The sequence below is a fragment of the Triticum urartu genome, chromosome 1A (assembly GCF_056163025.1).
Source record: "Triticum urartu cultivar PI428250 chromosome 1A, HENAU_Tu73, whole genome shotgun sequence".
Classification (NCBI taxonomy): Eukaryota; Viridiplantae; Streptophyta; class Magnoliopsida; order Poales; family Poaceae; genus Triticum; species Triticum urartu.
The window spans coordinates 425935098-425961183 of NC_141873.1; positions in this window are offsets into that span (position 1 = coordinate 425935098).

Consider the following 26086-nt stretch of genomic DNA (forward strand, 5'->3'; position numbering starts at 1 on the left):
GGATCCCCTAAAATTTCAACAGGCAAATTGTGATGCAGAATAGGTTCCTGTTTAAAGAATACTTCATCTATTTCCCTTCTTTCATTCATGAACATATCATTTTCATGGTCTAGCAAATAGTGTTCTGATGGATCACTGGGAGGTACGACAATAGAAGCAAGACCAATAATTTCATCCTAACTAGGTAATTCTTCCTCACGATGTTGTTTACTAAATTTAGAGAAATTAAACTCATGAACCATATCATCCAAGCCAACAGTAACAACATTCTTCATGCAATCTATGGTAGCATTGACAGTATTTAAGAAGGGTCTACCAAATATAATGGGACAAAAGCTATCTTGCGGAGAAGTAAGAACAAGAAAATCAGCAGGATATTTAGTTTTCCCAAACAAGACTTCAACATCTCTAACAATTCTCATCGCTGAAATAGTATCTCTATTGGCAAGTTTAATTTTGACATCAATATCTTCTAACTCTGCAGGTGCAATGTCATGCATAATTTCTTTATACAAGTCATAAGGTATAACACTATCACTAGCACCCATATCACATAAGCCATGATAACAATGATCTCCTATTTTAACAGAAATAATAGGCACGCCTACCACAGGTCTATGTTTATCTTTATCACAAGGTTTAGCAATTCTAGCAGTTTCACCTTCAAACTGAAAAACATGCCCATCAATATTATCAGACAAGAGATCTTTAACAATAGCAATATTAGGTTCTACTTTAACTTGCTCAGGAGGTGTATAAGTTCTAATATTGCTTTTATGAACAACAGTTGAAGCTTTAGCATGATCCTTTATTCTAACAGGGAAAGGTGGTTTCTCATCATAAGAAGTAGGAACAATAGGATCATTATAAGTGACAGTCTTTTCTTCAACTTTAATAGGTGCAGCTACTTTTACTTCTATGGAAGGATGATATTTAGACCACTTCTCCTTAGGGAGATCAACATAAGTACCGAAAGATTCACAGAAAGAAGCTACTATCTCAGAGTCAAGTCCATATTTAGTGCTAAACTTACGGAAAATATCGGTATCCATAAAAGATTTAACACAATCAAACTTAGGTGTCATACCTGACTCCTTACCTTCGTCAAGGTCCCAATCTTCAGAGTTGCGTTTAATTCTATCCAGTAAATTCCATCTGAATTCAATAGTCTTCATCATAAAAGAGCCAGCACAAGAAGTATCGAGCATGGTGCGATTGTTTTCAGAAAGCCGAGCATAAAAACTTTGCATAATTATTTCTCTCGAGAGCTCATGATTGGGGCATGAATATAACATTGATTTAAGCCTCCCCCAAGCTTGAGCGATGCTTTCTCCTTAACGAGGCCAGAAATTATATATATAATTGCGATCACGATGAACAAGATGCATAGTGTAATACTTTTGATGAAATTCCAACTTCAATCTTTTATAGTCCCATGATCTCATATCATCACATAGCCTATACCATATCAATGCGTCTCCCTTCAAAGATAAAGGGAAGACCTTCTTCTTAGCAACATCATCGGGTATACCTGCAAGCTTAAATAATCCACAAACTTCATCCACATATATTAAGTGCTCATCAGGATGCTTTGTTCCATCTCCTGTAAAAGGGTTAGCTAGCAGTTTTCCCATCATACCCGAAGGAAATTCAAAAGGAGTTTCATTTTCAATAGGTTCAGTAGGTTGAGGAGCAACTCTTTGCTCTACGGGACGGGGTGAAGATACCCCAAACAAGCCCCTCAGAGAATTACTTTCCATAGTAACAAGTGACAGTAAATTTCAGCACACTATATAAATTTTTCCTTACCAAATTCCACCTACCAAAGGCGCTACACTCCCCGGCAACGGCGCCAGAAAAGAGTCTTGATGACCCACAAGTATAGGGGATCTATCGTAGTCCTTTCGATAAGTAAGAGTGTCGAACCCAACGAGGAGCAGAAGGAAATGATAAGTGGTTTTCAGCAAGGTATTCTCTGCAAGTATTGAAATAAGTGGTAACAGATAGTTTTGTGATAAGATAGATTGTAACGAGAAACAAGTAACAAAAGTAAATGAAGTGCAGCAAGGTGGCCCAATCCTTTTGTAGCAAAGGATAGGCCGGAACAAACTCTTATAATAGGAAAAGCGCCCCTGAGGACACATGGGATTATCGTCAAGCTAGTTTTCATCACGTTCATATGATTTGCGTTCGATACTTTGATAATTTGATATGTGGGTGGACCATTGCTTGGGTGATGTTCTTACTTGAACAAGCATCCCACTTATGATTAACCTCTATTGCAAGCATCCGCAACTACAACAAAAGTATTAAGGTGAACCTAACCATAACATGAAACACGTGGATCCAAATCAGCCCCTTACGAAGCAACGCATAAGCTAGGGTTTAAGCTTCTGTCACTCTAGCAACCCATCATCTACTTATTACTTCCCAATGCCTTCTTCTAGGTCCAAATAATTGTGAAGTGTTATGTAGTCGACATTCACATAACACCACTAGAGGCTAGACAACATACATCTTATCAAAATATCAAATGAATACCAAATTCACATGACTACTCATAGCAAGACTTCTCCCTTGTCCTCAGGAACAAACGTAATTACTCAAAAAGCATATTCATGTTCATAATCAGAGGGGTAATAATATGCATATAGGATCTGAACATATGATCTTCCACCAAATAAACCAATTAGCATCAACTACAAGGAGTAATCAACACTACTAGCAACCTACTAGCACCAATCCCGGACTTTGAGACAAGAATTGGATACAACAGATGAACTAGGGTTTGGAGATGAGATGGTGCTGGTGAAGATGTTGATGGAGATTGCCCTCTTCCGATGAGAGGAGCGTTGGTGATGACGATGGTGATGATTTCCCCCTCCGGGAGGGAAGTATCCCCGGCAGAACAGCTCTGTTGGAGCTCTAGATTGGATCCTCCAAGGTTCCGCCTCGTGGCGGCGGAGTCTCGTCCCAAAAAGTTCCTTCCTATTTTTTTCTCATCGAAATACCTCATATAGGAGAAGATGGGCGTTGGAGAGCCACGAGGGGGCCCACGAGGTAGGGGGCGCGCCCTAGGGGGGGCACGCCCCCCACCCTCGTGAGAAGGGTGTGGGCCCCCTGGCCTTCATCTTTGGCGAGGATTTTTCTTTATTTCTTTTAAGATGTCCTGTGAAGTTTCAGGACTTTTGGAGTTGCGTAGAATAGGTCTCTAATATTTGCTCCTTTTCCAGCCTAGAATTCCAGCTGCCGGCATTCTGCCTCCTTATGTAAACCTTGTAAAATAAGAGAGAATAGCCATAAGTATTGTGACATAAAGTGAAATAACAGTCCATGATGCAATAAATATCAATATAAAAGCATGATGGCCCGGGGGGTAAAATAAAGATGACCCTCGGGAGCGCGACTCCCAAGGGAAAAGTATAGGTGGTGGTGAGGCAAATGGTAAAACCAAGGTTGGGCCTTGCTGGAGGAGTTTTATTCAAAGCGAACTGTCAAGGGGTTCCCATAACACCCAACCGTGTAAGGAACGCAAAATCAAGGAACATAACATCGGTATGACGGAAACTAGGGTGGCAAGAGTGGAACAAAACACTAGGCATAAGGCCGAGCCTTCCACCCTTTACCAAGTATACATATGCATTAATTAAATAAGAGATATTGTGATATCCCAACATATCCATATTCCAACATGGAACAAACTTCAACTTCACCTGCAACTAGCAACGCTATAAGAGGGGTTGAGCAAAAGCGGTAACACAGCCAAACAACGGTTTGCTGTGAAGGTGGGTTAGAGGCTTGGCATGGCAATATGGGAGGCATGATATATAAAGTGGTAGGTAGCGCGACATAGCGATAGAACGAACAACTAGCAAGCAAACATATAAGTGATTTTGAGGGTATGATCATCTTGCCTGAGATCCCGCAAGGAAGAAGAACGAGTCCATGAAGAAGACAAACGGACGTAGTCGAACAGATCCTCACAACTCCGGAACAAAATCGAAGCTAACGAGATAAGCAACCCGGAAAGAAGCAAGCAACGTAGTAAACCAACAAGCATAAACATGGCATGATGCACAATCAAGTATGATGCATGTCCGGTTTATATATGCATGGCATGGCAAAGTGCACAAACAAAATTACAAGTTAAGTGGAGCTCAATATGCAACGAGATGCATATTGACGAAACACCACATTCGATTATTTAGTTCACTCCTAGCTAGGCTACTCAACAATATTAAATGTTGTTAAACATGGCAAGAGGTGAGGCAGAAGTAAACTACACAATCTAAACAATTTAAATGGGGCCGGAAACATCAAACAACAATTCCGGTAAATCCCCATATGCATTTAGCAATTTAATGCAAAAAAACAATTTTAAACATTTTAAATGTTGTTATCATGATGCGGATGACATTTGCAAGTTTTCAGCAATTTTTATGAAAATGTTACAAGAGCATGTTATGAAGAATTTGTCATCGTGGCGGGAACGGAAGGGGTGCCACGGCAACGACAACGAAAATAGTGCCCCGCCAACATTCTGGTTCCGGTAACTCGATTGAGATGCCGGTGCAAAAGAAAGTGTGACGGGAGCATGTCATGCGATGAACGGTGAGGAGCTCCCGGTTACCGGGTTCCCACGGGTCGACGGCATGGCAAACGGGGACGTGCATGAAACAAATGGGCATCGTGCAAACAAGGGGTTCATCTCATACAACACAAGCATTCGGTCCACGGGCATCGTTCCGGCGGTTATACCTTCGAAGCATGTGTTTGGGACAGTTCGGGTTCGATGAGGGAAGTAGTGGTTCACGGGTCTTCGCTTTATAGACGGACTTGGCGAATCCAAAACGGCCGTCGGTGGTGGAACATGGCGCCGTATTGGAAAGTAGTTGTACTCACGGTCTTCGATGACGGTAGTTGTACATGGTTCATAGACGTTCGGATCTTCACGTTCGGATCTTCCGTAGAGGTACCTGATGCATGCGTTACACGGGACTCCGATGACAGTAGTGGTACATGTTGTAGTCGTTGTAGTCGAACTTGACGGGACATGGGGTATCCTCAGAGAATGTACTTGTTCGGGCATCAGTCTTGACGAGATCCCGCGGGATGGTACTTGACAAAAATCCTCAGAGATGGTATTAGGCGTCGGGCTGCCTCGAAACGGCAAAAGTCAGAGGACGACCCGCGGAGATGTCGTGTGGCAGCAGCAGGATGAAGGCGCGGAGGCCTACGGCTGGACGCGGTCAGGGCAGGAGGCAGCTCGAGGAAGCGACACGGTGAAGACGGGCAGCTGGGCCATCGAGGAAGCAGCACGGTCAAGCCTTAGCATGCTTTGCCTGCTAGCGGCCTAAGCGAGCGACGCAAAGGAGGGCTTGAAGCGAAGCAGGGGCGTCGACGTGGAGATTGATGACGGGGACTTGAAGCGTGGTTCCGGCAGCACCGTGAATGGCGAAGACGAGTGGATCCTGGTCGGCCGGCCCAGGATCCGGGCAAACGGCAGCGCGAACGGAGCTCAGGGGTAGAGGAGCTTGAGCGCGGGACGGCGGTCTGGTGGCGTTGGCGCTCCTACGGCTGGACTCCAGTGACGAGGAGGTGGCAAAGGGGAACGAGACGAGGGCGTGGTGCTGCTCTCTCTCTCCCTGCGAGTGGTGGCACCAGGAGGACAACGAAGGGAGAGAGAGCTGGGGATCGAGAGATGGGGATCGGGTGCGGGGCGATCGAAGAGAGGGGCGCGCGCGTGGTGGGGAGCTCCTCTCCCTGGCGGTGCGGTGCAGGTGCGTGAGGCTGCGGGAGGAGGAACGAGGAGGAGGGGATTGGATCAGGAGAGGTGGTTCGGGCGCCTAGGGTTAGAGCTGGTTGGGCCTTGGGCCTTATGAGGAAAAAAGAATGGGCCGGCCTAGCAGGCCTAAGAGGCCGGTGGGTGGGTCTGGTTGACCAAAAGGGCCGGACTGATTGGGCTGCTCTCCCTCTCTCTCCGCTTCTTATTTCCTTTAACAAAAAACAATTAAAGAGGAGAAAAAGAAAGAGGGGGGTTAGGGGAAGAAGTTGGACACGCGGATAAATTTCCCGGACTCACAAAAATGTGCTTGTTCCAAGAAAATAGAAATGGCCAATATTGAAAGATTAAATTCAAATGATTTGAATAGGAAGTGAGGTTTGGGAAGGTCCAAAAATGTTCGGATTTTTGGTGGAGCTCCGGAATATGATGAAAGAATATATGGCAAGGTTGGTATCCGTGTCAAAACTGGCGGATCTCGGGTAGAGGGTCCCAAGCTGTGTATCATGGATCGATGGGTAACAGGAGACAGGGACATGATGTTTACCCAGGTTCATGCCCTCTTAATGGAGGTAAAACCCTACGTCCTGCTCTTATTTATATTGATGGAGTATCAAGTACAAAGTTGATCTACCTCGAGATCATATGTTGTGGTCTAAAACCTAAGGGTATGATGAATAATATCATAATAATCTACCAACTAGCCTGGCCTCGGCTTATATAATGTACCAGAGACCTAGGATAACAAGAGTCCTAGTCGAATACGCTGGTGGAGAGGAGTCCTTGTCTTGATCACCAAGTCTTGTGGAATCTTCCTCGTGTATACATCGGCTGTCCGAACTGGCCCATGACCATACGGCCATGGGGGTCCTCGGCCCAATCCAACTGATTGGGAGACGACGTGGTGAGTACCCCCTAGTCCAGGACACCGTTAGTAGCCCCCTGAACTGGTCTTCACATTGGGGACACTCCTCGATTTTTCCAAACTGTTCTTCATCTTCGGCCGTCGGTCTGGAAAACTGGTTCAACAAATCTTCCCATCTTTGATCTTGAGGATCACCGAAGTAAATCAGAAGAGTTTACACATCGGGTATCCGAGGAGCCCCTTTAAGTTCTCGGCCTTTTTCAATGCCTTGTTATTTTTATGCCACACCTCGGGTTTGAAGTTGTTCCCGGGCGGCAGTGTCTTCTTGCATCTGAGCTCCAACGACGGACTGCATTCGAGGTATCTTTTTCAGCCGAGCACCAACGTCGGACCACTTCCGAGCTCCAACGCCGGAATGTATCCGAGCTCCAACGTCGAACTATGTCCAAGCTCCAACGCCGGACTGTATCCAAGCTCCAACGCCGGACTATATCCGAGGTGTCATAAATCACCTTGGTTCAAAAAAGTTGAAGGAGTTTAGCCGAGCTTAATGCCAAGAATGCCCTCTATGGAGCCAGCCACTGGCGCCCGAGCTTTATGTCGGACTGCTTCCGAGGTGGTGCACCACCCCGACTATGGGCCTATTAATATTTTTGATTGGTGCAAATTATTCTCTGCCGAGATATATAGCCAGTAGCCCTCAAGGTGTGTATCGGTCTAAAACCCGAGATGCACCTGAAGGATGACATAAGACCACTGATCCCAGTAGCCGCTGAGACTCAGGTTGATTTGCAAAATCGGCTTGAGGATCAACTCCTAGCTCGGCAGAATGCTTCAGCACACAAAAAGCAGTGTGCAAAGTCCTCGAGACTCAGGTTGGGTGCGGCCGACCAACCTGAGGATCATAATCTCCTCGAAAATTATATTGCACTTAAATTTTGTGCACTGGATTACCAATGCGGTAGCCCCCGAGACACTGGTCGGGTGGCCACACCAGATCAGGGGATCGATTTGCCCCTTTTAATATTAGTAAATGATAAGCCTGAAGCCCAGTAGCCCCCGAGCCTTAATGCGGGCACGGGTGGCCGAATTAAGGATCGATATCCAGAGTAAAATCACAAATTATGTGTAATGAGTCTATGTATCCAAGTACTTTACATCATTAATGCTCGGATCCACATTGCACAAAACTTTGTTGACCGACCATCGGCTTCCACCTCCTCGGCCAGTAGCCGAGGAGTGTTTGTCCTACTTTATAAAGCCGTTATAAGGGCAAAGATTTATGGAAAACAAGGCAATCCGGCCATACGGTTTTATAAAAAAAAAGGTACGCGGAGAGATATGTTATATTACTTAATGTGAGAAACATCTTCCAAGGAAATAGTCCCGCTATCGGTTCCTTTCTTTGGGTCATCATGCGTATCATGATCATGAAACCTCACCTCCGATCAATGTGGGAAGAAAATATTGAGGATTTAGTTCAGGGAAAGTTCCCAAATTCTGTGGTATTTAATGAACCAATATTTTACTTCCGTTGTTGTCGACCAATGTGATCCTTTAAAATCGCTAGCATTCACCTTCACCTAGTCTGAGGTACTAACTCCGATGACCCGGTAGTAATAATCACAGAGGTGCTCCCTTTACCGCCTAGCCGAACAATCGGGAACGTAGCGGTAAGCACAGGAGCCAGGCAACCCAGCTTGGCAAAATCCTTAAGTCAAATTGATGCATATTTATGGCTTTATAACAATGATTACGGAAGGCAGCCCTTGTATATTAAATACAAATGACGATGATATGTTTATTTTGACTCCGTTGCGACCGTTTATCAGTTGAAAGTGGCCCATCGTCGGCTTCTACCCCTTTGTAGATACTACGCAGGGTGTCTCCGCAATAAAAAGACAACCCTTAGCCGACGTCTCGGTGCCCGAAGGCGGTTGTGTTAGCGGAAACGAGGCAATCAGATATGCAGGCTTTATAATTTTCACTTAGTCATAGGAGATTTAAATGGGGGAAGCTAGCTATGAGCCCCCGGTTAGTGTTCGGTGACATCTGAGGTCAAGTCGTAAACACTTCGGCAAATGTTATGAACGGCCCATGACACTACTAGGGAAAACCTTATACACAGAAATTTAGCAACAGCGCGGGTTAAAAAAGGGCGCTAGTGCTAGATAGCAGTAGCGGTTCAGAATAAACCGCGCTGCAGATACGATTCTAGCAGTAGCGCGCGTGCCCGTAAAAGCGCTACTACTAATATTCCCATTGCTGGAACGATGGGCTACGCATAGCAGTAGCGGCCTTGTAGGAAGCGCGCTACCGCTAGGGCATGAGTAGCAGCGCGTTTCCCTGTAACAGCGCTACTGCTAATGGAAATAAAATAAAATGAAAAATAAATAGAAAAGTAAATGAAAATGAAAGAAACAGAAAAAGGAGAAAGAAAAAAATAAAATGTAAAGCAAAATAAATGAAAAAGCGAAAACACAGAGAAAGGCTTAGCTGTAGCGTGTGTTAGTAAGAGGCGTTGTAGCTAACGCAGCTGCAGCGCGTTTCGAGGACCCCCACTATAGAAACAGAAAAAGGAAATAAAAAAGAGAGAAACTTACATATGTATAGCAGTAGCGCGTTTTGGAAAAAGCGCTATAGCTACCTTAGCTATAGCGCGTTCTGCGAAACGCGCTACCGCTAGTTTTGACTTAACCAAAAAACCGTTCCCCCCCCCGGCCACCACTTGCCCCCCAAATCTCTCGACCCACCCCGCCGCCGTCTCCTCGATTCGTCGTCGCCCCACTTCGCCGCCGTCTCCTGCCGACGTCGACGCCCCCGGAGCCACCAGAGCCGTGCGCCGTCGACGCCATCGGAGCTGCCCCCAACGCCATGGAGCCGCGCGGCCTCATCAACGCCACCGGAGCCGCCGTTGACGCCACCGGATCCTCCCTCGCCAGAACCGCCTCCCTCGCCGTCACTGGAGACGCCCCTGCCTCCCTCGCCACCACCGGAGCCATCCTCTGTAAGCCCCCACCCCTCCTCTCTCTCTCATGCATAGGTTAGCTAGTTTAATTATGTTAATTATCTAGGTTAGGGCAAAAATTTAGTTAGGGCTTTGACAGAGAAGTAGTTAGGTTAACTAGTTTAATTAGGTTAATTACCTAGGTTAGTGCAAAAATTTAGTTAGGGCTTTGATAGAGAACTAGTCAGGTTAACTAGTTTGATTAGGTTAATTATCTAGGTTATTTAGGCAAGTTTTATTTTAAAGATGATCCCTTCCTAGACTTTTATTGTTGATTATATCTTTTCATTGAAGTGGTCATGTTGTTTGTGCCCAAGTGGCTTTGTTCTTTCAATGAAGCTGAGTGGCCTATATATTTTTTGCGGGAATGTTGATTCATTTCTGTTCCAGCAAATTTCAGGTTCTCGATTTGTCCACTTTTTAGCAAAGGTCATGCCGAAAATTTCCGTGAATTTCAGCATGACTTGTGCTACAAACTAGGACATATCGAGTGCCCGTGTGATTTGCCGCACCAGGAAGGAGTCAACGTTCCTGCAAAACAATAGGCCTTTTTATGTCATTATTCATTTTATTAGGTCTAGAATTAATTGAATAGATTTAATCATAGGAAACATGGCTAGCAACGATGAAGGACAGGGTTCTGGTGATTGCGACGACGCCTTCCGGTAGTAAAGAAGTTGGAAGAGAGCGAGGAAAGGCAAAAAAGCTATTTCTATGATCCAGCCGCCTCAGCAGCCTCGGCTTCAGGACCGTATAGATATCCCCGATGCGGATAAATGGCATATCCCCGGTCAACCAATCCTACCTGCAACAATGCTACGGGCCAGATTCGGCGATCTAAAGAGACTTCATGACGATGTGCTGCGGGTAGAGAAAGACCTCATCGCCTCGAAAGATCCAGGATACCCACTCTACGTGGTTAACATTCCGCGGCAAATGTCGTACGTCGACAGCTTCCCCGCGGATAAGTTCTTCCTCCGATTCGATTACATATTCGACATGTTTCACGTGAAGAAGCTGGATTTTACGTTTGTCCGCCTTTATGCCTTGCACATGAACTACATCATCGGGGTTGAGCAGATATCTCATATCTATGTCGCTGACCCGTACTACATGCACGAGGGCTTCTTGGGAGTCTGCGCAAATCATCGTGAATACGCGAGGGATTACATCGTCAATTTTATGCTCGCCAATAAGGACAAGGAGGCGATTCTCGTGCCTTATCATCCCGTGTAAGTCATCCGCGCTGCTATCCTTCCTTCGATTTTAATCATTCATTTGCATGGTGGAGGCTAATTAATTTGAGGACTTATTTTGCGCAGCGGCGGGCGCGCCGTCCTCACCATCCTCTACCCCCGATTCTCCCACGCTCTTTACTTGGACTCGTCGAAGAACATTCACAAAAAGGATTACACCCACATCAAGGATGTTCTCGACAGTGCTATGTTTTACTACCAAGCAAGGGGTGGAGAGGTCAGGGACAAGAAGAGAAGGGGCGGCAGGGTCGCCTTCGGCCATAAGACCGACTTCTGCTGCATCCAGCAACCGAACGATTCTCTTAATGATGGATTCTATGTCCTACACCACATGCTGGAGTACAGACGGGATCACCAGAACCTTCGCATGTCACCTAGATCCGGCGATGCCCATATTCTGCAATGGGCAAAGGACATAGGAGATATCGAGGATCATCGACTTCGAGCTGAGTTCTATAACATCCAGCGCGAACTTGCCCAAATCATCATGAAGGAGGTCGTCGGAAAAACAGGGATGTTCTACGGAGAAGGACAAATGTCGCGGGAAGACGTCCGAACATGGATAGCCTCTCAGCGTCTCGACCTAAAGCCTTTCACTAGGCTCGAGGACTATCTCCCTGACTTGGATGGATGGAACGACATGTTGGAGTGATTGTCGATATATGACAATGTGTCCGTTTAGTCCATACTTTCTGTATGACAAAACTTTGAGTTATGCACGGTGAAACTTTATTTGTGATGTAATTAAACCGTCCTCCTCCTCGACTAGCGAAAATCACTCTAGTTAGGGCATTTTGGGGTACGATGAACTTTGTTATTTATGCTTATGATATGTTGTTTTTATTTTTGCCAAGTCTGTCTCTTTCTGTTGCTCAACTATATATGTTGCATATCATCGACTCATGTGATGATGCAGGTGCATAGATCATAGATGGCGAAGAAGTGCTATGCCAGGAGTATATATACGACAAGTGGCCGGAGTGTCAGGCCCTTTCGGTTTCCGAGCGACAGGCAGTAGTTAGTTTAGAGGTTCACGCTAATGCGAAAGAGGGATACGAACTCATGTTCTCAAAGTGATAGCTCTTCTCGCATATATCATTGTTTAGATGGATGACAATGTATTTACATATCATTCGAGACTTCTATCGCTATTTTCGAGATGATGACGAGAGACCACTTTGTGTTGGATGATGATTATGATGATGACATGATTTGATGAGACTAATTGTATGTATATGCTATGATTACATTTGTATGTGTATGATATGCTAAAGATTATTGTACAAAGCCTATTCAAATACAAAACAAATATGCAGGAAACAAACTAATAAATAAACTAGTAGTAGCGAGGGGGGAAATTTAGCAGTAGCGCCGCATTGTCAGTAGCGCGTCCCAGCAAACAGCGCTGCAGATAATATCAGTAGCACCCTTTCCCAAAGAGCGCTACAGCTATTCATGTATAGCAGTAGTGTGGGACAACCGGCGCTACTGCTACACGTTAGCTATAGCGCCTTATTAGTAGCGCCGGTGCCCGCGCTACTGAGAGGCCCAAAACCCTCGCTGCTGGTAGGCTTTTCCCTAGTAGTGTGATTTAACATAGTCATCGGATCACTGACAAGTTTACGCTTATTGTGATAGTCAGTTTTCGGCTTTCTCCACTGAGGTGCTTAACCATGCGAGATGGAAGCACAATCGCAGTGGTTCTCCCTTTGCACACCTAGCCGAACAAAGCGGAACGTAGGGGGCAAGCACAGGAGCCGGGCAACCCAACTATTGACCGAAGACACAATTCGAAACCGATGCATATTTAGAAATATCCGAGAATGTTTTTGCCTAATCTCTAAAGGTGTCCGGTGTTGCACTGCGAGACTTGTGCTGAAAACACACAAATAGTTTAAATGTGCCATAATCTTGGAAAACCAAAAAACGTCAGTAAAAACTTGACGTCCGAACAAGATCAAGTGTTTGGTGCCAATCCGAAAATTGGAAAAAAAATAAAAAAATTGTGCTTCTGTCGTGCTTTAACATGACACACCCGATCTCAATACTTTAAGCGGGCTAGCCTACGCCTTCGAGATCCTTATCCCAAAGGCGGAGTACTTCTTCGAGGCCGGTTTAGCGTACTAAACTCGAGTGACTTTTTAGAGAGAAGACAGACTATCCGGCTATTGACCATACACTCGAGTCAAAAAAGGAGCGGTAGAAAAAGACTTCACAACGACCAAGAAGAAAACACATTTACTATAAAACAACTCATATAAATTTTAAGAGCCCCCAAGTGACTTGGGTAACAGAATTTTATGTATAATGATTGTATCTACCGATGTACTTATATCATAACTCTGTTCACGGAACTTTAAACGCGTCTTAACCGACCGTCGGCTTCTCCCTCTTCGGTCAAGGACCGAAAAGTGTCATGTACTCCACCTGTCGAAAGCATCGACGGTGTTTCCGATAACCAGGCAATCAAGCCATAAGGCTGTAACAGACAAAGCGCGCTCAGGGAACTTATGCTATATTACTAACGAAGTGTAAGAAGCATCTTCGAAGAAAATAGTACCTCCACCGATACCTTTCTTCGGTTGCTCATTGTTACTATGAGACTTGTGCAATAGATTTTTTGTACTCATGAGTTCCGTTGTGTGCCGACCATTATTGAAAACAATAAGAGCGCTAGATTTCGGCTTCACCCAGTCTGAGGTACTAACTCGGATGACCCGGTAGTAACAATCGCAGAGGTGCTCCCTTTACTCCCTGGCCGAACAATCGGAAACGTAGGGGTAAACACAGGAGCCAGGCAACCCAGCTTGCGAAACACTTAAGTCAACATGGTGCATATTGTGGCGTAATACACGAACAAGGAACGAAGCCGTACAAGTATAATCATATGCAAGAGGAAAGGCTTCATAAAGGAAGCCCCTAAATAAACGGGGTATTTGAATTTGTGTGTCACAAACAAAGCAAAAAAATTATAATGCTTGGTCGAACCGAACAAAATTTAAAACTGAAAGTTTTTGAGCATGAAAGTGACTTAGCTGGTTAATGTGCTCGATGTTGATGACGCAGGCTGAGATTGTGGCGGGACGAGATCCCAGCCCCCAAGCCGGCCCCGAGATGTCCGAGTAAAGAGCTCGGCTTGATGAAGTGGTGATGCATCATAGTCGATGGGCAAGGTGAAAACCCCAGTCTGACCACGGCGACGGAGCAGGCCGGCAGTGTGACGCCGAAGCCCCCAGTGTGTGTTAATGAAGTGATGATGAATCCCCCGGTCCAGCCGAGGTGATGCGGTAGGTCGGCAAGGTGACGATAGAACCCCCACATCAGCATATTGTGCGCCAAGGTAATAGCGCTGCCCGACCGAAATCATTTACCTGTGCACAAAAAATAGTGCAATCCGGAGATAATAATAATGATAATAATAAAAAAATCTCTGCATAATTAATAATTTAAGGAAAGTGAATAATAAAAGAAATATGGCCCGTGTGCTGAACACTCGATGAGGTAGAGCTCTCTCAGTGATGCCAAAGTCCTCGAGGCAACCGAACATGTCGGTATGGCGATTCGACCAACAAGGTGATCACGCGAGCCAATTTATGTTGATTGGGACAATGACGTCGGCTTGCCAAAGTGACCGTGTGACGCAGTCGAAGTCGATCACCTACACACATAAAATAGTACGGTCCAAAAAGGATAATTGCTTTTCGCAAAAATAATTTATTGAAAGAGATGTAGCCTGGTGCCGAAGTCATGTCGATGCAGGTCGTCGGCGTGACGCGGTGAAGGCGTAGCCAAGCCTGAATTCACATGCCGGTCTAAGTTCCAGATGCAACATTTGCCGAACTATATACGGAAACTGATCGAACCACCACGTGACCATTGTTAATGCGGCCACCATTTGGTAGACCTGTGTATAGATGATGAAACAAACCAGAGTAATAATTCCTTGGGAAAAATAAACCCAAGCAAGAGAAATAGTAGGATTAATAGCACCTGGTTTATCTGTTGTAACAATCTGAAGAAAGGTTACTCCCAAAATTGGGACTCGATCCGCACACCCATTGCCTGAATTGCGATAAGGCGATGACATGGCGATGCTGGCAAAGGTGGGCTCGCCGAGGCAAAGCCTCCAGTCCAGCTAACATGACGAACCTGGTCGGTTGGTGACACCGAAGTCACCGGAGTATGTTGATGAAGAAATAGCAAAGTCCCCGGTCTAGACGAGATGACGGAGCGGGTCAGTAAGGAGACGTTGCAGCTGCCATGTCAGCCTAGGTGTTGAAGCAGTTCGGCATGATGGATATCGGCTTGAAAAAGCAAAGTGCGGCCATGCCGACGTTGGTCATAACTTGTGACGCGGTCAATGCCGGATTGATGAAGTGAACGAGCGGCGATGTCGGCGCGCCTGACCCGTGCAATTCGTGGGGCAATGGTGTTGGTGATGATTTATCCTTCGTGTTGCCGAACTCTTATTTGGCTTGCCGAGCTGATGATCCGCTAAGGTTAGGTTCGGCTCGATGAAGCGACGATCTATCTAGTGCAGGTCGGCAGACGTGAAGCAATATTACCGGACAGGTGTGACACCAACGCGATGGTGAAGAGTGCCTCAAAGAAGGCTTAAAATTTTATGGGCACGTGTTAAAAACAACACACAATACCATAGAAGAAAATTCCTTTAAAAAGGTTGTCCAATATCACGTTCATAAAGAAACATGAATTCTGGTCGGATCCGTATTCGTGCAGAAAACAGATCTGAAAAGTGATGCACTAATCGGAAGGTTTCCGGAGATTGGACGGTCGGATTGAGCTGAAATTTTGAGGGGTGGTAGATATAGGAATTCCGCATCCGATCAACGGTTGGATCTTCTAAAGGACATCCGAGCTAGGTGCTGGAGACCACGCCCTAAACTCGTCCAGATTCCCGTCCAGATTTGACAAGGCTCCGGTATATCATAGATTGCCAGAGATTCCTCCATCGAAACTCGATGAAATTTTGCATGGATGTTGTAGACTCAATTCCGCATAATTCCACCAAAGGAATAGTCAAAGCGATGCTCGAGGAGGTGGTGGAAGCTGATACAAGTTCGTTGTTTGGAAAAACAGAACGGTCACCCGAGGGCAATGTTGACGTTGAGCCCCCGAGCTCCATGGATGATTCCTCCATGATCTTGATAGAGATCGGAGTTGATGTTGATGAAGGCCCCCATCCGAACATGAAGACCGGAGATGGAGCGCGGTCCTCAGTCGAGCCAAGGTGACCAGTCGAGCCGGCGACGAAGATGCCGGCGTCGCAGTTGATCTGCGGGCGAGCCATTGATCCTTTGCCGATCACACAATGGAACTCTCAATGAAAGCACCATTGTCGGTGTCAAAACCGGCGGATCTCGGGTAGAGGGTCCCAAGCTGTGTATCATGGATCGATGGGTAACAGGAGACAGGGGACATGATGTTAACCAGGTTCGGGCCCTCTTAATGGAGGTAAAACTCTATGTCCTGCTCTTGTTTATATTGATGGAGTATCAAGTACATAGTTGATCTACCTCGAGATCATATATTATGGTCTAAACCTAAGGGTATGATGAATAATATCATAATAATCTACCAACTAGCCTGACCTCGGCTTATATAATGTACCAGAGACCTAGGATAACAAGAGTCATGGTCGAATATGCCGGTGGAGAGGAGTCCTTGTCTTGATCACCAAGTCTTGTGAAATCTTCCTCATGTATACATCGGTTGTCCGAACTGGCCCATGAGCATACGGCCATGGGGGTCCTCGGCCCAATCCAACTGATTGGGAGACGACGTGGTGAGTACCCCCTAGTCCAGGACACCGTCAGTTGGAGACCAAGAATTAAGATAGCAAAGGCATTGGGATATTTTGCAAGTGTGTTTATGGGTGATTCCAAATTATTGGAATATAATTTTTATAGCTCCCTAAAATATTGGGAGAATATGTTTTAAAGAGAAATCACCATAGTGAATATCCCTCGATTTAAATGAATCGAAGATCCATACAATTTAATTGGTTGAGTTTTAAGAAGAGGTGCAAGATGACATGATGCAAAAATGAAAGCAAACAACCAAACAAATCACACGATTAATCTCGGAAATCATGGAAGGCATCTAAAGCTCTGGTCTTGGGGCGTTACAAGTCTCTTCAGCCAGTTTGCTTGCCAACGGACGCATCTCTTTCACGCACTTGGCAAAGTCCATTTCATCAAAAGGAGATCCATCTTATTTAAGGCTCGGACAACCGGTGGAAATCTCCTCCGGTTCTAATTATGCTTGCCACGCTTTAGCCCGACTTAGAGCGGTAATGGCACCAGCTCGGGCGGATGATCGCTTTATCTCTTCCAGTCTTTGGGGCATGACAGACAGTTTGTCCAGTACCTCCCTGATGAGTGTGGGTGCCTGTTTTCTGTGGGAGATAGCCGCTATGGTCCGCTGAGTGCCAGTATATAATTGTTCCACACCAGGGTGTACACGGCTTTGAGCTTAACAAGCATATCTTGGCCAAGGTTGGAGCTCCTGGGGCCTATTGAGTAAACATTCAGATGAGTCGCTAGGCAAGTTAAGATCCAAGAGATTGGGAAAGGTTAAAATGTTAAGAGTTATTTACCAAAGATAGCAGATGTCATCTGAGAAATATGGCGTTTTAAGCCGGTCAGCTCGGCAGTGGTCTCCTTCAAGGTCGCTTCAGCAGCTTCTGCCCTTTGTACTAAGATGGCCTTCTCCTTCTCCCATCTGGCTCTCTCTATGGTAAATTCGGCCTTGAGTTTCTCGCCCTCTTCCAGGCTAAGCTTCATCATGGAGTCAGCTTTGCGTACTTCAGTCTCTTGATGTTCAAGCTTGTTCTTCAATTCTACCAATTGGGACTCATTTAGGCCTAAGGCATCCTGCAAATAAGAGACAAAGAATATAAGTATGATGGTTAGTGCATGATTTTCATACAAGCCCCAAGCATATTGCAAGCAATAAAGTTGGCACTTGGGGGCTAATGTACGAGGAACTTCTTTTCAAATTATATGAAGAACTGGCTCATCTTTTTCAGATAAGTCGGACCTTGAGGGCTAAGAATTGAGGAAATCTTTACAAGGATGACCCAATTTATTATTCTCAAGATAAGCCGACTCTTGAGGGCTATGACTCAAACTTTGTACTGGTACATGGATAAAATTCTTAGCCACACTCAACATATTCTTTCCTATGGATAAGACTTGGGGGCTAGATGATTATATGTATAAAGAGGAGGCAGATGTTTATACCTCGTATTTTTCGCGCATTCTCTTCACTAAGTCAGCTTATAGGTCACGACTGGTATGCAAGAGGCTCAGATAGGCGGAGTATAACTCATTGACATCCAAGTTTGAGTAGCTTTGCAATGCCAAATTTGGCTTTGCTCTTCTCAATCAGCTCCTCCTTGGTAGAATGGTTAGCCAGAATGGTGGGGTTTCCTAGTTCTGCATAACCAGTACCAGTGACCAAGACATCCTCAGCACCTTCTTCAGTAGGCTTGGTGGGGCTTGGCGGTTTAGCACTTTCCGGGTTAACATTCATTGAATCCAGGGGGTTATCCTGGGTCTATGGTGGCAAGTCACTAGCAGTGTCTTCAGGGTTCTGATTTGACACCTCTGATGCTAGTGTTTGTTTCTCCAGCTCATTGACCTTGGGGTCTTTGTCTGGCTTGCTTATCTTCAGCTTCTTGCTTGGTTTGGCTATGCCACTGAAAATAAGACATGAGGATTATAATATTTTGGCATAAAAGAGTTAAACCAAAGAAGTCAAATGTTCTCACTTAGGGGCAATCTTGAAGGCAGGTAGTTGAGTGTTGGTGCAACAAACCCTGGGTCTGTTGACCAACTGTGCACAGGCACAAGATCAAGATTGAAGCACTAGCTTAAGTCAGAGATTGAAGAACCAAGAGATTGAAGAACCAAGAGATTTAAAGAACCAACATGCAACTCAAAGGGACCAAGATCGAGCCTAAGGAGCAAGATATCGGCAAGAGAAGGGCCTCCCTTCCCGGGCACAACCACAGCAACAGCACTCGGTCCGGGGCGATCCATCGCCCTCCGGTCTCCTCCACCATGGGAGCGGCCGTGGCGTATGCGCCTCCTCCCGGACGAGCCAACCAGGATGCTGCGCTCAACAGAGCCGCTGATCTTCGAGCACCACCACCGCGCGACCTCGCTACCCCGGTGGTCATCCCACAGCAGCGTGGGCCTGGGGCCATCGCCGCCGCTGGCACCATCCGGAGCCAGGCGATGGTGCGGTCGACGTCGTCTAGATCCATGCCAAGCACAACCACGAAGCCATGGCACGAGCTCAGCTATTACTGAGGTTCCTGCCAGCAGCCAAGCAGATGGATGAGTGGCGTGCCAGCATCCAAAGCCTGCTCGGTTTCGCCGAAGCTAGGGCTTACGACGAGCTTGCACTAGTACTCGTCAGTCCTAAACAAACAGTTTTTAACCCCTTTCCGCGACGGCATTCGGAACAGTTGCAAGTGAGTGTGGGCGATAGGGGGGTCCTTCCCACACGACCCAGAAACCATTGGGGATATGACCTCATGGCACACACGCTCGATAAAATGAGATCATGTGCGACCGGCGAGCGCTCAAATATGGAAATATGTACATTAGTGCTAAAAATACAAATATATGACTAAATTGTTTCCGGTCGCAAGTACATCCACACAGTAAGTCCCCGCTAAATGTTTCCGTTCGTATATACATCCCACACAGTCGCTAGAAGGAAAATGTTTGCGCAAGGTGGCGTAATGCAAACAGTTTTAAAAAGAATGGCATGTGTGATTGTTCATTGATCCAACACAGCTTATTCCTAGAAACTATGTGTGTTGCCTGAGGTCATCTCCCACAGTGTTTTCTCATTAACCGTTTGCAATAGGAAAACCCAATTAGCAAGCGAATTAGCCAATTAGCAGCCTAATTTCTCTATTATTAATAATCCATTTACTAATCTAATTGCCATTCATATTAAACACATAATATATTCCATTTTCATATTAAGGAAGCAGGATTTCATAATTGAAATACATCAGAGTACAACATGATATAGCTTCACCACTTAGCTACCCCATTACACAACTGCACCAGCAGCAAGTTCCACATGCAACATCTAGAACCTTTCAAAATTAGCATCATAGATGATACAGAGAGAGATGCATCTCATCTGGAAAACTACTAAAGTGGAAGGTGAATATTGAGCCTTCATTCATGTTGAAGGTCTTTGCAACTTTAGGCCGGTGCCTGTGGATGATTGACCGTCCATCCTTCGACCTCTTCAGGAACACTTCAATATTGAACCATGGGTGTTGTATGAAAACTTTCCCCGCCTCCTGACCACAGAAGTGGTTTGAGAGGTAATCATCAGTGAACACTGAAAACAAGGATGTGCATATATATCTTCTCTATATTGGAAACGGGTAGAGGAATAAAAAAGGCAAGGTATAATAGTTAGTACCATCCTATAAATCTCAGTGCTTCCCATTATTTCCCTGCAACACATATAAGGTAGTTAGTCATCAGGTTAAGTAAGGGTTTGCATGCTATCGGTAAAATATGTTGATGAAAAATAAGCACAATTCAGATTCATCAGATTAATTCAAGCCACATGGAAAACCCATTTATCCAAACCAAGCTTGATTAAGAACTAGGAAATATAGCACTTGTATATGTTTCTCATGTATTAAGCAGCCAAATTCGATTTATTCGTCACATGGTATACAATAACAGAATGCAGCCACAACAATTGAACATCGCAGTGCAGAATTGAACCAAGCAGTTAACTAAACACCACAACAAATGAACCAAATGTTAGTTGGGCACCACGTTGCACAATATAACATACTCCTAATAGAAGATCAGACGGTTAACCAAACGAAGCATGCTAAACAACTTGGAAATATAGCAATTGTATTTGTTTCTCATGTATTTAGTACAGCCAAATTCGATTTATTCCTCAAATGGTATACAATAACAGAATGCAGCCACAACAATTGAACATCACATTGCATAATTGAACCAAGCAGTTAACTAAACACCACAACAAGTGAACCAAGCCACAACAAATGAACCAAGCAGTTAACTAAACACCAATTGAACAATATAACATACTCCTAATATAAGATCAGACAGTTAACCAAACCAAGCATGCTTATCAACTTGGAAATATTGCACCCTCAAGAATTGAACATCACATTTGTAGAATTGAACCAAGCAGTTAATTGAACACCACATTGCACGACAAATAGAACATATACACTATAGCAGAAGATTGCATGGTAAAATTAGATAACACAATTCACTAGAATTTGTTAAGGAAAGGCAGTAGCTAGCAAACTGCACATGGGTCCTTATAGTGAGCTAATAAGACAAGCTACTCCTCATTGTCGGAGATATCGATGACGATTGGCTCCTTGGACATGGAAGAGGGCGAAGCCTCCGCATCGTGGGTGCCCTCGTTGTAGTGGTGAGTTGCCTGAGCCTCTCCAGGCACCAACCAGCTGGCTCTTGAGATGAGGTGAGCACGTGCATGTTAAGAAAACACCTCGTAGTCTTCGTCGAAGGCACCGACAGTGGCCTCAAGAAAACGCCACAAACTATCATTTAAAGCAGCCAACCGCATCGCGGCGTCGGCGTGTAGGGCGCCAACGATGGCCTCGACGGCGAGGTGCTCCTCCAAGATCTGGGGTCGGCACGAATGGCAGCCATCACGACCTCATCCGCGCGTGCGGCCGCGATTTGCTTCTCCGCTTCCAAATGCTCCTTGAGGTCCTGGCTATACTGCATGCACCATGGCTTAGGTCGGCGCTTATTTGGTGGATCGGTCGGGGATTTGGGTGGAAGGTGTCGCGATCGCGCCAGCGGTCGGGGCATGTGGGATGTGGAAGGAGGAGGAGGATGGGGATCGGGTGTGGATTACTGATACGTCTCCAATGTATCTATAATTTTTTATTGTTCCATGCTATTATATTATCTGTTTTGGATGTTTAATGGGATTTAATATGCTATTTTATATTATTTTTGGGACTAACCAATTAACCGGAGGCCTAGTGCCAGTTTCTGTTTTTTGCCTATTTCAGTGTTTCGTAGAAATGGAGGAATATCAAATGGAATCAAAATGGAACGAAACCTTCGCGAGAATCTTTCTTGGAACAAATGCAAACCATGAGACTTGGAGTGGAAGCCTGGAAGTCCGCGAGGCGGCCACGAGATAGGAGGGCGCGCCCAGGGGGGTAGGCGCCCCCACCCTCGTGGGCCCCATGGAGCTCCACCGACGTACTTCTTTCGCCTATATATACTCTTATACCCTAAAAACATCAGAGGATCCACGAACCACTTTTACAAAGCCGCAACCTTCTGTACCCGTGAGATCCCATCTGGGGCCTTTTCCGGTGATCTGCTGGAGGGGGGTTCGATCACTGAGGGCTTCTACATCAACACCATAGCCTCTCCGATGATGTGTGAGTACTTTACCATAGACCTTAGGGTCCATAGTTATTAGCTAGATGGCTTCTTCTCTCTCTCTCTTTGGTTCTCAATACAAAGTTCTCCTCAATGTTCTTGGAGATCTAGTCGATGTAATACTTATTGCGGTGTGTTTGCCGAGATTTGATGAATTGTGGATTTATGATCAAGTTTATCTATGAATAATATTTGGTTCTTCTCTGAATTCTTATATGCATGATTTGATATCTTTGCAATTCTCTTCAGATTATCGGTTTAGTTTGTCCTACTAGATTGATCTTTCTTGCAACGGGAGAAGTGCTTAGCTTTGGGTTCAATCTTGTGGTGTCCTTTCCCAGTGACAGTAATGGCAGCAAGGCACGTATTGTATTGTTGCCATCAAGGATAAAAAGATCGGTTTTATATCTTATTGCTTGAGTTTATCCCTCTACATCATGTCATCTTTCTTAAAGCGTTACTCTGTTCTTTTGAACTTAATACTCTAGATGCATGCTCGATAGCGGTCGATGTGTGCAGTAATAGTCGTAGATGCAGAATCGTTTCGGTCCACTTAACACGGCTGTGATGCCTATATTCATAATCATTACCTAGATATTCTCATCACTATGCGCTCTTCTATCAATTGCTTGGCAATAATTTGTTCACCCACCGTAATACATGCTATCATGAGAGAAGCCACTAGTGAAACCTATGGCCCCCGGGTCTCTTTCTTATTATATTGCATCTCTTTTTATTTATATCGCATCTCATTTACTATTTTGCAATCTTTACTTTCCAATCTATACAACAAAATACCAAAAATATTTATCTTACTATCTTTATCAGATCTCACTTTCGCAAGTGACCGTGAAGGGATTGACAACCCCTTTATCGCGCGAGGTTCTTGATTGTTTGTGCAGGTACTTCGTGACTTGCATGTTATCTCCTACTGGATTGATACCTTGGTTCTCAAAAACTGAGGGAAATACTTACGCTACTTTGCTGCATCACCCTTTCCTCTTCAAGGGAAAACCAATGCATGCTCAAGAGGTAGCAAAAAGGATTTTTGGCATCATTGCCGGGGAGATCTACGCTCAAGTCGAGACATACCAAGTACCCACCATAAACTCTTCTCCCTCGCATTACATTATTTGCCATTTGCCTCTCGTTTTCCTCTCCCCCACTTCACCTTTGCCATTTTATTCGCCCCTTTCCGTTCATCTCTTTCCTCTTGCCTCTTGTGTTTTCGTTTTTATTGCGGTTTGTTGCCATCATGTCTGAAACTGGGGAGGTTACCATTGAAAAGGATAGTAGTAACGATGGGGGAAACATTGATGCTTTTGATTATCCTCATGAAGAACCTACTATTTTACACACTAAAAAGTTTCGGATTGCTAGTGGTGATATTATTGGAAAAGGAGTTATTCAAGATTTCTTTACTTGCGCCGGTGCTTTACCCACTATGGGCGGGTCTATTCTTAATAAAACTAGTAGTCTTGCGGATGCTATATCTTTGCTCGTGGTTGAACTTGAAAGAAAATTTATCCACATGCATCCTTGCATACAAAGGATTTTTCTAGAATTTTCCAATATTGAGCATTCTTCTGTTAAGCAAGCAGCTACCATCTTTTTAGCTAATGAGTTCAGGTTTATAATAAAAGAGGCCAACGAAAATTTTGCGCATTATACGGTGGATGCCGGTCGTCCTCCCATAGAAGCAATCCTTTTTTATCAAAAAGACATAATGCGTTTACGATCCGTAGATCATGTTGCTAATAATGAAAACCTTAGAAAAAAGGTTCCTACCAATGTTCTTGTTGACATGATTTCTCAACTTAATGATAATTTTGCTATCCAGAATAGTGGGTTAGATTTTTCCCTTGAACAAAGGCTCATGACTTGTTGCCAAAAGAATGCTTATAATGATGAATTGGTTGTGCAATATGAAGGGCAAAGGAGGAACCAATACCTCCCGAGCTTGATCTTGGGGACTTTTGTCCCATTAAATATAGCCCTTTTGATACTTTTGCTTGCCACAAAGAAAACTTGCTGCTGAACGTAGGAGTATGAGATGAGTTTTCGCGATTTGCCTTATCATTATCATGGCAATACCTAGATCTATTCTTGCGTTTATGCCTAGCTAGGGGCGTTAAACGATAGCGCTTGTTTGGAGGCAACCCAATTTTATTTTTGTTCTTTACTTTTTGTTTCTGTTTAGTAATAAATAATTTATCTAGCCTCTGTTATGATTGTGTTTTTTATGTTTTAATTAGTGTTTGTGCCAAGTAAAGCCTTTAGGATCTTCTTGGGTGATTGTCGTTTGATGTTGCTGAAAAAACAGAAAGTATGAGCTCATGTAAATAATTTTTATTTTTTACCATAGAGAGATAAAATACCAATTCCAACTGCAGTAGATCAATATACAAATTATTTAGGTCATCCTAATTTTTCAGAATTGTTCGAGTTACAGAAGTATTCAAAACCTCCGGATTGCTACAGACTGTTCTGTTTTGACAGATTCTGTTTTTCGTGTGTTGTTTACTTATTTTGACGAATCTATGGCTAGTATCGGGGGTATGAACCATAGAGAAGTTGGAATACAGTAGGTTTAACACCAATATAAATAATGAGTTAATTACATTACATTAAAGTGGTGGTTTGTTTTCTTATACTAACGGAGCTCATGAGATTTTCTGTTAAGTTTGATGTTGTGAAGTTTTCAAGTTTTTGGGTAAAGATTTGATGGATTTTGGAACAAGTAGTGGCAAGAACCTAAGCTTGGGGATGCCCAAGGCACCCCGAGGTAAAATTCAAGGACAACAAAAATCCTAAGCTTGGGGACGCCCCGGAAGGCATCCCCTCTTTCGTGTTCGTCTATCGGTAACTTTACTTGAGGCTATATTTTTATTCACCACATGATATGTGTTTTGCTTGGAGCGTCTTGTATGATTTGAGTCTTTGATTTTTAGTTTACCACAATCATCCTTGCTGTACACACCTTTTGGGAGAGACACACATGAATCGGAATTTATTAGAATACTCTATGGAGGTGTTTGGTTGCAAAATGGTAACGCAAACGCAAACGTAAATGGGTTACACCGTCAACGTAAACGGTATGGGCAAAAATCATATCTTGTTTGGGTATACGCTGTAACGTTAATGAATACGAGAGTTGCGGATGTATCAGTCGGGGACGAACCGCCGGCTGGAAGCATGCCGGCGTAGCTTCTCTACCAACATCATTCGTGTCTTGGGGGCGAGGTCCTGAGAGCGAGGCCAACGCTAACGACGATGACGCCGGATGCACCGACGGAGGCGGCGGCCGGTGGAACAACGGCGACGGCACCGGCGGATGCAACGACTGGGGCAGCGGCGGATGCAACGACGAGGGCGGCGGCGGATGGACCGACGGGGGCGGCGGCCGGTGGAACGACGGCGACAGCAGACGGAGCTGGCAGCGGCTAGTTGCGGCGGCGCACAGAGGCGTGGACGGCTGGTCGCGGCAACGACGCTTCGCAGAGGAGATAACGAGGGGGAGACGGCTGTAGCGGCTTTTATTACGGACGATTTTGACCGGCAACAGATTTGTACTAGGCTGGGATCTAATACCGTGTTATGGGATTATGGAGCAACCAAAACAAACAAGATCTGACGGTATCCATTAACGCTGTAATCAGGTTACGATACAAAAGGGCGAACCAAACACCTCCT